Below are 10,031 nucleotides of genomic sequence, written 5' to 3' on the forward strand. Positions count from 1 at the left end.
ACTTCCTGTTGTTCTGAGTCTCTGCACTTAGACACACAGCATTTCATGTCCACAGGTCAAATCTTTACAAAGGTCAAACAGATTAAACAATTATTTGAACAGTTTTGCAAATACATAACATAGCACAATATTATTTTATCAAGAATTTCTTTCTACACAATCTATAGGAAGTCTGTGACATGATGGCTATCAGGCTAATAGGGTAATGCTATGTAGTAGTCCCTGTTGAGTGTTGGTGTTATTTAGGCCAAGACAAGTCATTATATATGCAGGTGTTATTCACTGTTTACCATGTTTCTGTACTACATTCAGGGTCTCTGACCTGTTTTGCAGCATTCAAGGTGTGATTCTGTGCGATATCCTTCCTTCACTGTGCTCAAGCTCCACCCGCACCATGCGGTATTTCATGCAAGTTTATCATGGGTTTTACTTCTTTCCTATAATCTTTGATTGCTAATTTTTGTGTCTTCATGCATTTTTCTATGCACAGTATTTTTAGAAAGTGGCTCACAGACAGTAAAGGTGGCTCCCCCAGCTCAATTTGGTTCATTGTAGCTGATTGGAGGAGGCGCTTCAGCACGCACTACAATGTGCGTCTCTAAACATATGGGGGATTGTTAGTGCAGCAGGTTTAGGTCCAATCATTTAGTTGTCATTGACTTTTAAATGTTTCAGTCTCTCAGTGTTTCCCTCTAAGTTTTGTCTGAGTTGAATATATTATTTGTTATCAAGGTACGGTAAAACCCCTGTGTGACGTCCATATTCATAGAGCGACACTGACTGTCCAAAATATCTACATTCACTGTTGCATATTTCCTAAAAGTATTTGTTTATTATTGTAATTTAGTATTTTTGAATGTTTTAAGCCATAAAATGTTTGTTTAAATGGAGTAAGTTTAATGGGATAAGGATGACACTGTCCCTGGGTGAAATTCACCAGGGTGATGTTGCAGGAAACCAGCAAACACAGGTCAGTTTGACCAGAGATGCTGCATGTTATTCTCCAAGTAGCCACTAGGGGCACTACCAAGTACCCTCTAGGAGCAAGGCCACATGGGATTTGTAGTCAGTCAGTCTTCATGTGTTTATAATTTGTAATTGTTTCACGTCTGTAGCCATTTTTACGTCTTCCGACTCCTCAAGTTTTGAACCTCACTGTACTTGTTTTGTCTCTGTTCGTACCCTTGTTTTGTAGTTGTTTTACAGTCTCTAGGGTAATTTCTTTCTTTTAAATATTTTGAGCCTCATTATAGTGGTTTACTTCCCATCTTATGACTTTTTGTTACTGTTCGGTAACCATGGAGTGAAATTCCAAAAGGGTGACATTGCTGGAAATCTGTAAACACATTAGGTTAGTTGGACTCATATGTTGGATGTTTTGCCACAAGGGACACTACTGCTGCAATGGTATATCCAAGGTGCATTGTGTTTATACCTTTAGCAACAAGGTTCAAGGTTCAAAGGGTTTATTTGTCATATGCGCAGTTAGGAAACATGTTTCCCTGTACAATGAAATTCTTACTTTGCCGTCCACATGAATGCCACAAAATACAAATGAAATATAAAGTAGATAAATAAGTAACACAAAATCTAAGGCACCTTAAGCAGGAGATGCAGCAATATGATAAAAATATATAAGGATATAATAAGAGAATGTATGCTGCATAGGAGCAGCATGTGCAGCAGTCAACAGTCACTGTGCAATTATGCATTTGCAAACTGAGAATGTAAACAGTACAGGTCGAGAGAACATGACATATTTCCTGGTAATAAACTCCTCAGCTGTTTAGGAGTCTGAAAGAAAGAGTTTTTCAGTCTAGAGGTCCTGCATTTCACACTTCTGAGCCTCCGACTGGAGGGTAGGGGTTTGAACAGTCCGTGCTGGGGGTGGGTGGGGGCCTTGAGGATGGAGGCAGCTTTCCTACGCACCCTGCGATGGTAAATGCTCTGCATGTACATACTATGTGATGATATTTTCAGTTGATGTATTATTTTATCAACCAGGTTGTTTAACAGTTATATTCCTCCAGAATGACAATGAAGTGCAAAATCAGAAGGGTCTAGGTTTCAGATCATGAAAATGAAGGATTTAACCTACAAAGTGCTACCTTGTTGACCCAATTTATAAATAGTGCTGTCTTATATTTTCAGGGGTCTATGGCACATTACAAAATTTTGACTTTTCTCCCTTCAACCCCTGTCCGCTCGGCACGACCTGCCTCTCTTCTGCCTTTCTCTCCTCTGTTCTCTTGACCTGCCTCTGTTTGCACGACCTGCCTCTCTTTTTCTTTTCTCTCTCCTACTCTTTTTGTGGGATCCGCGCCTCAGCTGTTTTGCTTTAAGTAATTAGTGACTCGTGGGTTGTCGCGCACAGCTGAGGCGCGTTAACTGATTGACTCCCTCATTAATACCTCTGGCAGACACTCCGCCGTTGCTGGAGCATTATTACATTGATGACTGTAACGTGCATACCCTGCAACAGCCCTTTTTTTTCTGTGGTATGTATGTACGTGCTTTAGATTTCCACGTTGACAGTGACTGTGCTGTGGATTTCTTTTATCACGTTGGTCTTTTGTGTTTTCACCATTTCATTATTTGTTTTCTACGCTGACAGTTCCTGTGCGTGGCTTTCTTTTGTTTTCTTTCCACCTGTCCATCCACATCCTGCTTCCCTCCTGGTCTCCTCAGCCGTCACTGCCCTAACCCTGGTTCAGGATTATTCATTGAATCCGTTATGTTGTTACTTTGTTTTTTCCAGTAAACCTTTTTCTTTTCACTAGCACCTGGGTCTGCAAGCTTGAGTCCTACCACAGTTCTCCCTCACCCTCCTGGTGAGGGGGACCAACCATACCAATAACAACCCCTATTACCTTCTACAGTACAACGAGCTAGCTAGTTAGTTTGAATGTTTGTTTGTTCATCTACTTTTTTTTTTTGCATAATACAGGGATTTTGACAGATAATGACTTCCATTTACAAAATTTAGGCAGCAACAAACAAAAAATCCCTTCTCAGGCTGCCAGCACATCCCCTTCAGGAGGGTGCTGTAAAGTACTGTTTATCCATCGACCATTTTGGGTCCACTCTGTCATGGAAGCCTAGCATAGATTTGTAAGGTGGAAGCAACATCAGTTGCCCACAGTATGGGTTACAATTGTTTTGCTCACACCACATTTTCCATTTTTTTCTTCCCCCTTCTTTTTTCAAATTTTACTTTTATTAAAAATTTGTTTTGTTTGGTGGATTGCACAAGCTGAAGACACACACTTCACACCCTCACACACAACCAATGTAAAACTTATCTTCTTTTTTTGTGTAATGTCTTGCGTCTGTTGTCTGGTCTTCATGTCTTGCCCTGTTTTGTTAATGTCCTATAGATGAAACTAACCACACAGCCATGTCAACCTTAAATTTATGAGGCTTTTAGATAAGGGCGCTCGTAGTCCAAACCCAGTTCCCACGGGCTGTTTGATGAAACTGTCTATTTGAGAAGCCAAGCCCTGAGGTCAGATGCAAGGCAACAGACGGACAGCTAAACTGCAGAAAGCATTCAAACAGCACACACATATACACATCTAGCATTCCCTGCAGGCTGACTAAGTGGTCTTTCTTCCTCTCTGGGGACTCTCTGTCCCTGCTGCTTCACCCCTTTGGCATGTAACCCATACCACCCCTCACCCCTACATGTGTGCATGTGTGCACACACACACACACACACATACTCCTATCAGGTTTAAGATCAGCCATTTCCAAAGTCAACAGATGTGAGCCAATTGAGGATGGATTGCAGACACACTTCTGCTCTTTCACATAAGTAATGCAATAAGAGCACCAGGGCTGCACAACAGAGGATACACAGACATATTACTGTTTTCTTCATCGTATTCTGCACACACTTAAATGCACATACTTTTCCATTAGTCACAATAGTTTTTTTTTCACCTCACTTATGCTATAATTGTCAATTTTAACTTAAAAATAATTCCCTTGTTATGGTTTAATAGTAACATTTTTGTCTCATCAGCAAAGGAACTGCAATCACCAAAGCATAAAAAGTAATCTGGGAGCTTTTTAAGCTAAAACAAAAATCTTTATAGAGGTACAATTAAAAGGGAGTAATTGTTATTGTAATTATGGACAGTAGTTTTTTGTGTGAAACAGTATCAGTTCACCCAAATCAAATAAATATAAATTTAGCCATGCAGGGAGTGTCGATTTTCTTTGAAGAGGTTTTGAGATAATGTTTCTGATTATATCAGCTTCAAAAACTGTATATCCATATGCCCAAAAAATGTGACAACACACACCAGATCACACACATGGAATTGCAGTGGATGCTTGATTTGGCCATGATTTGACAACAAAAGCTCAATCATGCAGAATCCTAAAACATCAAATTTTTCCCAATCAACTGAAAAGCCTGTGTCAGTTATGCTTCTTTTTTGTGTTCTTGTGTCATCATCTGCCTCATTTTACTTGCTGTTAGCAGGTAAAAGGTGGGGAAAAAAACCCTAACTATTTTTGGATACCTAGCTCTCACTAACTTTTAAATCTGGAAACATCTGATTCCTGAGCAGTCAGAGTTTGATGCGACCACACGGCAATCTGAAAAATGCAAGAGTATGTTAATGGCCTATTACAAACAATACAGTATTATTGTACATGTATATAGTCCTTTAGAACTATACCTGTGTTTGTCTTTTTCAGTACTTTTTGTTAATAACATGTTGATTTGGAAAGGGAAGCATGATGAATGGTCCTTGGCATTGCACTGATGAAAGAAAAAAGGCTAAGTGCACAACATCATGAGCTGGGCAAAAAGATAAAACTGCCAAGTTAAGACCTTTACCACATTGGTAATACATAAGCCACATTAAAAAAAAAAAATTAAGGACAACACATGCAAAATAAAGATTTCCCTCAAATGTTATAACACTGTTTTGAGTTAATGTACTTTGCTTTGTGTTCCATCCACAAAAATGTCCTGTTATTTTGTGCAAACAAAGGCAGTAACATCTTAGTTAGGCGACTTCTAGCGATGGTACTAATTATGATGAAAGCAAAGGAGTGTGAAGTGTTTATTATCCATGACTGTTCCACAACCTTAACTATGTGTATTATTGCAACCATGCCATCCATCCATCTTCATCCGCTTTATCCGAGACCGGGTCGCAAGGGCAGTAGTCCGAGCAGAGCCTTCCAGACTTCCCTCTCCCCACACACCTCCTCTAGCTTCTCAGGAGGAAGCCCAAGGCGTTCCCAGGCCAGCTGGGAGACATAATCTCTCCAACCTGTCCTGGGTCTGCCCCGAAGTTTTCTCCCGGAGGGACATGCTGGAATACATCCCCAGGCGGCATCCTGAACAGGTGCCCGAGCCACCTCAACTGGATCCACTCAACGCGGAGGAGCAGCGGCACTACTTCGAGCTCCTCACGGGTGACTGAGCTTCACACCCTATCCCTAAGGGTGTGCCGCTTGTATCCGCAATTTCATTCTTTCGGTCATGATCCAAAGTTCATGGCCATAGGTGAGGGTAGGAACATAGATCGACTGGTAAATTGAGAACTTTGTCTTACGACTCAGATCCTTCTTCACCACAATGGACCGGTACAGAGACCACATTACTGTGGATACCGCACCGATCCGTCTGTCAACCTACATTTTTCCCTCACTTGTGAACAAGACCCCGAGATACTTAAACTCCTCCACTTGAGGGAGCAACTTGCCCCCAACCTGGAGAGGGCAATCCACCTTTTTTCATGCCAACAAAGCTTATTTTACTTCTAGCCACAATCTTTTAGTGTTTTAAATTGAGAAGTCAGAATTCTGACTTCCCAGTTGGAAATTTCAACTGGAAAGCCCCCGAAGCAGAGTCATGCACTAGTCCAATTTTGAAAACCCGCATCCGCATCCGCAAAGCTTTGTATAGGATCCAATCCATTACCCAGAGTTATTTCTAATTGACATCCGGACCTGACCCAACCATTAACATAAGACCCACGACTCAACCTGTACCCGCAATTAAAACAGACTTTAAAGTAAGGGACTGGGTAGCTTAAAGTGTTTGAGTGTTGTGTTGTTGGAAAAGTAACTGTTGATGGATACAGCACCTGCAGCTGTCCTAATTTTTGTATTCACAATTAACTGTATTCACTTTTAGGTTATCTATTTTGACACACTGATGCCTAGTCTACATTGATGTCTGAGTGATGCCAAATTTAGCTGGATGTGAGCTGAGGGGCCATAGGCCTTCACAATAAATGTATTGGTTATTTAGGCTACTCACCTGCATTTAGTCTATCCTTTACCTGTACCCAGTGGCGGGCCGTCAGGGCCAGCAAGGCCTTCTCTGCTGGCCTAAACACTATTAGAAGCACTGACCTACATTTACAACCAAAATTCTAATATTTGTTCCATGAAATTGTATTAATTTATTCCCAACAGTCTGTTCTCTTCATTTCGTAGTATTTCTCTCTTAGATTTTTTGTCCAATCAGATTTCAGCCTCTATGTGTTGCCATGTCAATCTAATCTGCCCAGGGCCTTCAGAATCAGAAGTGCTGGCCCATGTAACTTAAACTATATTAGCAATGGGACTGTTTCTTTAACCAATCAGATTTCAAATTCGCCTCACAGGGCCAGCTAGCTGGCCCACAATGATGTCAAGATTTTCCGTCCTCTGATTGGTTGGTCAGAGCAAAACTAGAATAGGGCTTACGATGGAACTGAAGTGCAGGTTTCACAGTTGTGGTTGTAGTGTAGAGGTTTTGGAGTTGTCTTAACTGGGTTTCTTGCTTTAGTAAAAACGGTATTCACCCTCAATACGCGAAATACCTCTTTCTTTGTAATGCCACACTTTATATTGCGTTTTTGTATAGCATTGATGGTCTCTATATTTGCGACATACAGTGGTGGTATTAAGAGGTGAATTAAGTTAATGGAACATTTCTCTTCAGCACACTACACAGGTTTGGTTTTGTAGAGTCGTTTATCTACGGGATTAAAACACTACACACATCGCCTAGGGCCACAATAAGCATGAATGGGATCACCTCACTAACTGTCACTCTACCACAGAACCAGACAAGGATGCCCACTCTCACCATCTCTATTCACCATTTTCATTCAACCTCTAGAAGCAGCGATACAACAGAACAATAGCTTTAAAAGCTAAAAGTATTTATTCGTCATATGCACAGTTAAGAAATGTGTTTCCCTGTACAATGAAATTCTTACTTTACCGTCCACATGAATGCCACAAAATACAAATGAAATATAAAGAAATACAGGATAGCAACACTCATCTTAAAATTTGTCTTTATGCAGATGATTTATGATTATATCTACAAGATCCCAAAAATCTCCCTGTCCACATATGAAAAGGAAAAACACAAGGTGGCCTAGAAGCACCAAACTTTCATCATAACATCTTAACAAATCAACTGCAATATTTAGTCAATTAGATTCAGAAGGACAGTTACAACAGTTAATGGATAGAATTAGAGCAAAATCATGGCCTAAACATCTCAGTTGCAGACTTCACTTCCTACCAAACTACATCAAGAAAATGAACTATTGTATGAGTATCGCAATCACTTAAACTGTGACAGCCTGGTGGAAGGCGAACAAGATCACAAAATCATCACTAACACCATGTAGATTCACCCAAATCTGGCACAGCCCTGATAGTCAACTGCACAACAACCCCATCCACTTCCCATCATGGCAACACAAAGGAATCACTCACCTTCATCACCTGTTTGAAACCAACCAGAACATATTATTTAACACCAGTCCAGAAGTACAGAGTTGGGAGAGAACAGTTCCTCCAGTATCAAGAACTAAAATCTGTAATTAAATCGAAAGGCTAATGTAATCAACAGCCCACTACAACCTTCCAAGAGATCATGAAAATGACAAATTCCATGAAAATAATATCCAAACTTTATAAATTCATATCAAATACAGTTACAACAATACTAAATGGGAGGACAATTTAGGTCCCCCACCCAAGACCCGACTGGTCTGAATTTTGTAATAATATCTTATCGGTAACCAGCAATACAAACTTACACTGTATACAATATAAGACCATGCACAGGACCCACATTTATTATTATTAGTAGTAGTAGTAGTATTTGGGAATTACATTTTGATTTTAAGTGTTATGTACTTGGAAAAATTTCATTCCTACCATTACAATGGCTCTGAATTGCAATACTGTCCATCTTCCTGATGCCGCTATTCATATCCACTGGGTGAAAAAAGTAGGATTAAAAGATTGTAATTCAGGATATGGTAACTATGAAAAGTCTGAATCTAGGTCAGGATGGTCTTATCATTAATAGCCTAGATATATAAAGGGACAAAATCTGGCTCAGTTGTCTGATCCTGGATCATGAAATGTTGGAGTTCCAAATCTGATTGAATCTGCATGAGATGAAAAGTTCTGGACTTCTGGGGTCAGGGGACAAGTACAACAATTATCTCTTTTACTTTTGATTAGTAGCTGTGATTGTCTTGCTTATTGTTTCTTTCCGAAGATTGCTTGTTTCTGTTTTAAATGAACCAGTCAGGGGAAGTCTTCTAGTTTAGCTCCAATCTATACAGTGACAATGGAGGCTTAATATTTCAGAAATCTTTTATTCAGTCTCAACATTATTGAGTCAGTGTGAGACTACATGAAGAGCCTGAAGACATCGAAGCAGCCTAAATTCACAGACAAATTGTGGCAGGTTCTCCAATATACTTGAAACAGTCTGCTGTGTAGTACTGTCTTTCCCCTTTGTCTGCCGAGTTGACCCTGATGTTTCCTTGTGAGGAGCGACAAGGTCAGAGCCTAAAGGCCAAACAATGCTGTACATGTTCTACACTGACATAACCACTGAATCCCATGTGAGTTTGTTGACAGGGCTGTATATCATTACTAGGGTTCAGGATGTATGATTTATTTAAGGCAAGATGAAACATTCTGAATGAATATTGTGATTCACAGGACATAAATGATGGATGTTAGAGTTTTGGTAGAAAACTGACCAGGCATTAGATTTTTCAAGATGACAGTGACTTTACTGTGGATCAGGAATCATAACAAAACTTAACAGGGATAAGACATTTCTTAAATAACAGGTTATCAGTGTAGAGAGCATCAGTTCATTTTACATAGATATAATAACCTGCTGAGATGTTTATGAATTTCTTTCATTTTCAGTTCTTATATAACTGGGTTAAAAAGAGGATTGTACAAAGCTATTTATAAAATCATTACTACATATACAGTGTCTGGAATATATGACTCAATTCGAGCTGTAATATGACCATATATTAACAAATAAAAATAGTTGATTAAAACCAGCAGGTGAGGAATACCGGTCTGTGCAGCTTTTCTCCTGACTTCTCCACTACTGTAGTAACATATTATAATATGTGACACTTTTTCTATCTGTACATATTTTTAACACATCTTTATGAATTGTAAGAAATGTGCCAGTTATATTGAAGTTAGATAAATATGTACATGCATAGAGGTTTACATTATAAATATTGACAAAGCTATTTAATTAACATTTTTAGTCTCTAGTCATTCTCTCTGACTTTCACATTATATTGACTCACATTCATTATATTGAATTATGCTTGGCACCTTAATTAGAAATATATTTATATGCATGTAGTTTTATGTTTTTCAATACTAAAGCAAGCTTCTTAATTCAGAAGTTTTAATCCCTATTAACCATCTGTTCTGTTCTCATTTCAACCTTTAACTCTTCTCCCTCCATCACTCTGACTTGTCCTGTTGCAGCTGTGCTGCTGTGCAGACATGAAGAGGAACAACAGCCTGACTCCCTCCTATTTTCAGTTCACTGTGTTTGCAGACTATGGGCCCCTCATATCTTTTCTTCACCTCACTTCACACTCAGCTACAAAGCACCCCAGTGCCTGCTAGAGGTCACAGTCTGATGAAGCCAACAAAACCACATCATCAGCAAATATAGATGCAATTTTGAGGTCCCCAAACAAGACCCTTCCCTC

This window comes from Monopterus albus, unplaced genomic scaffold (assembly GCF_001952655.1).
Source record: "Monopterus albus unplaced genomic scaffold, M_albus_1.0 scaffold522.1, whole genome shotgun sequence".
In the NCBI taxonomy this organism is placed as follows: Eukaryota; Metazoa; Chordata; class Actinopteri; order Synbranchiformes; family Synbranchidae; genus Monopterus; species Monopterus albus.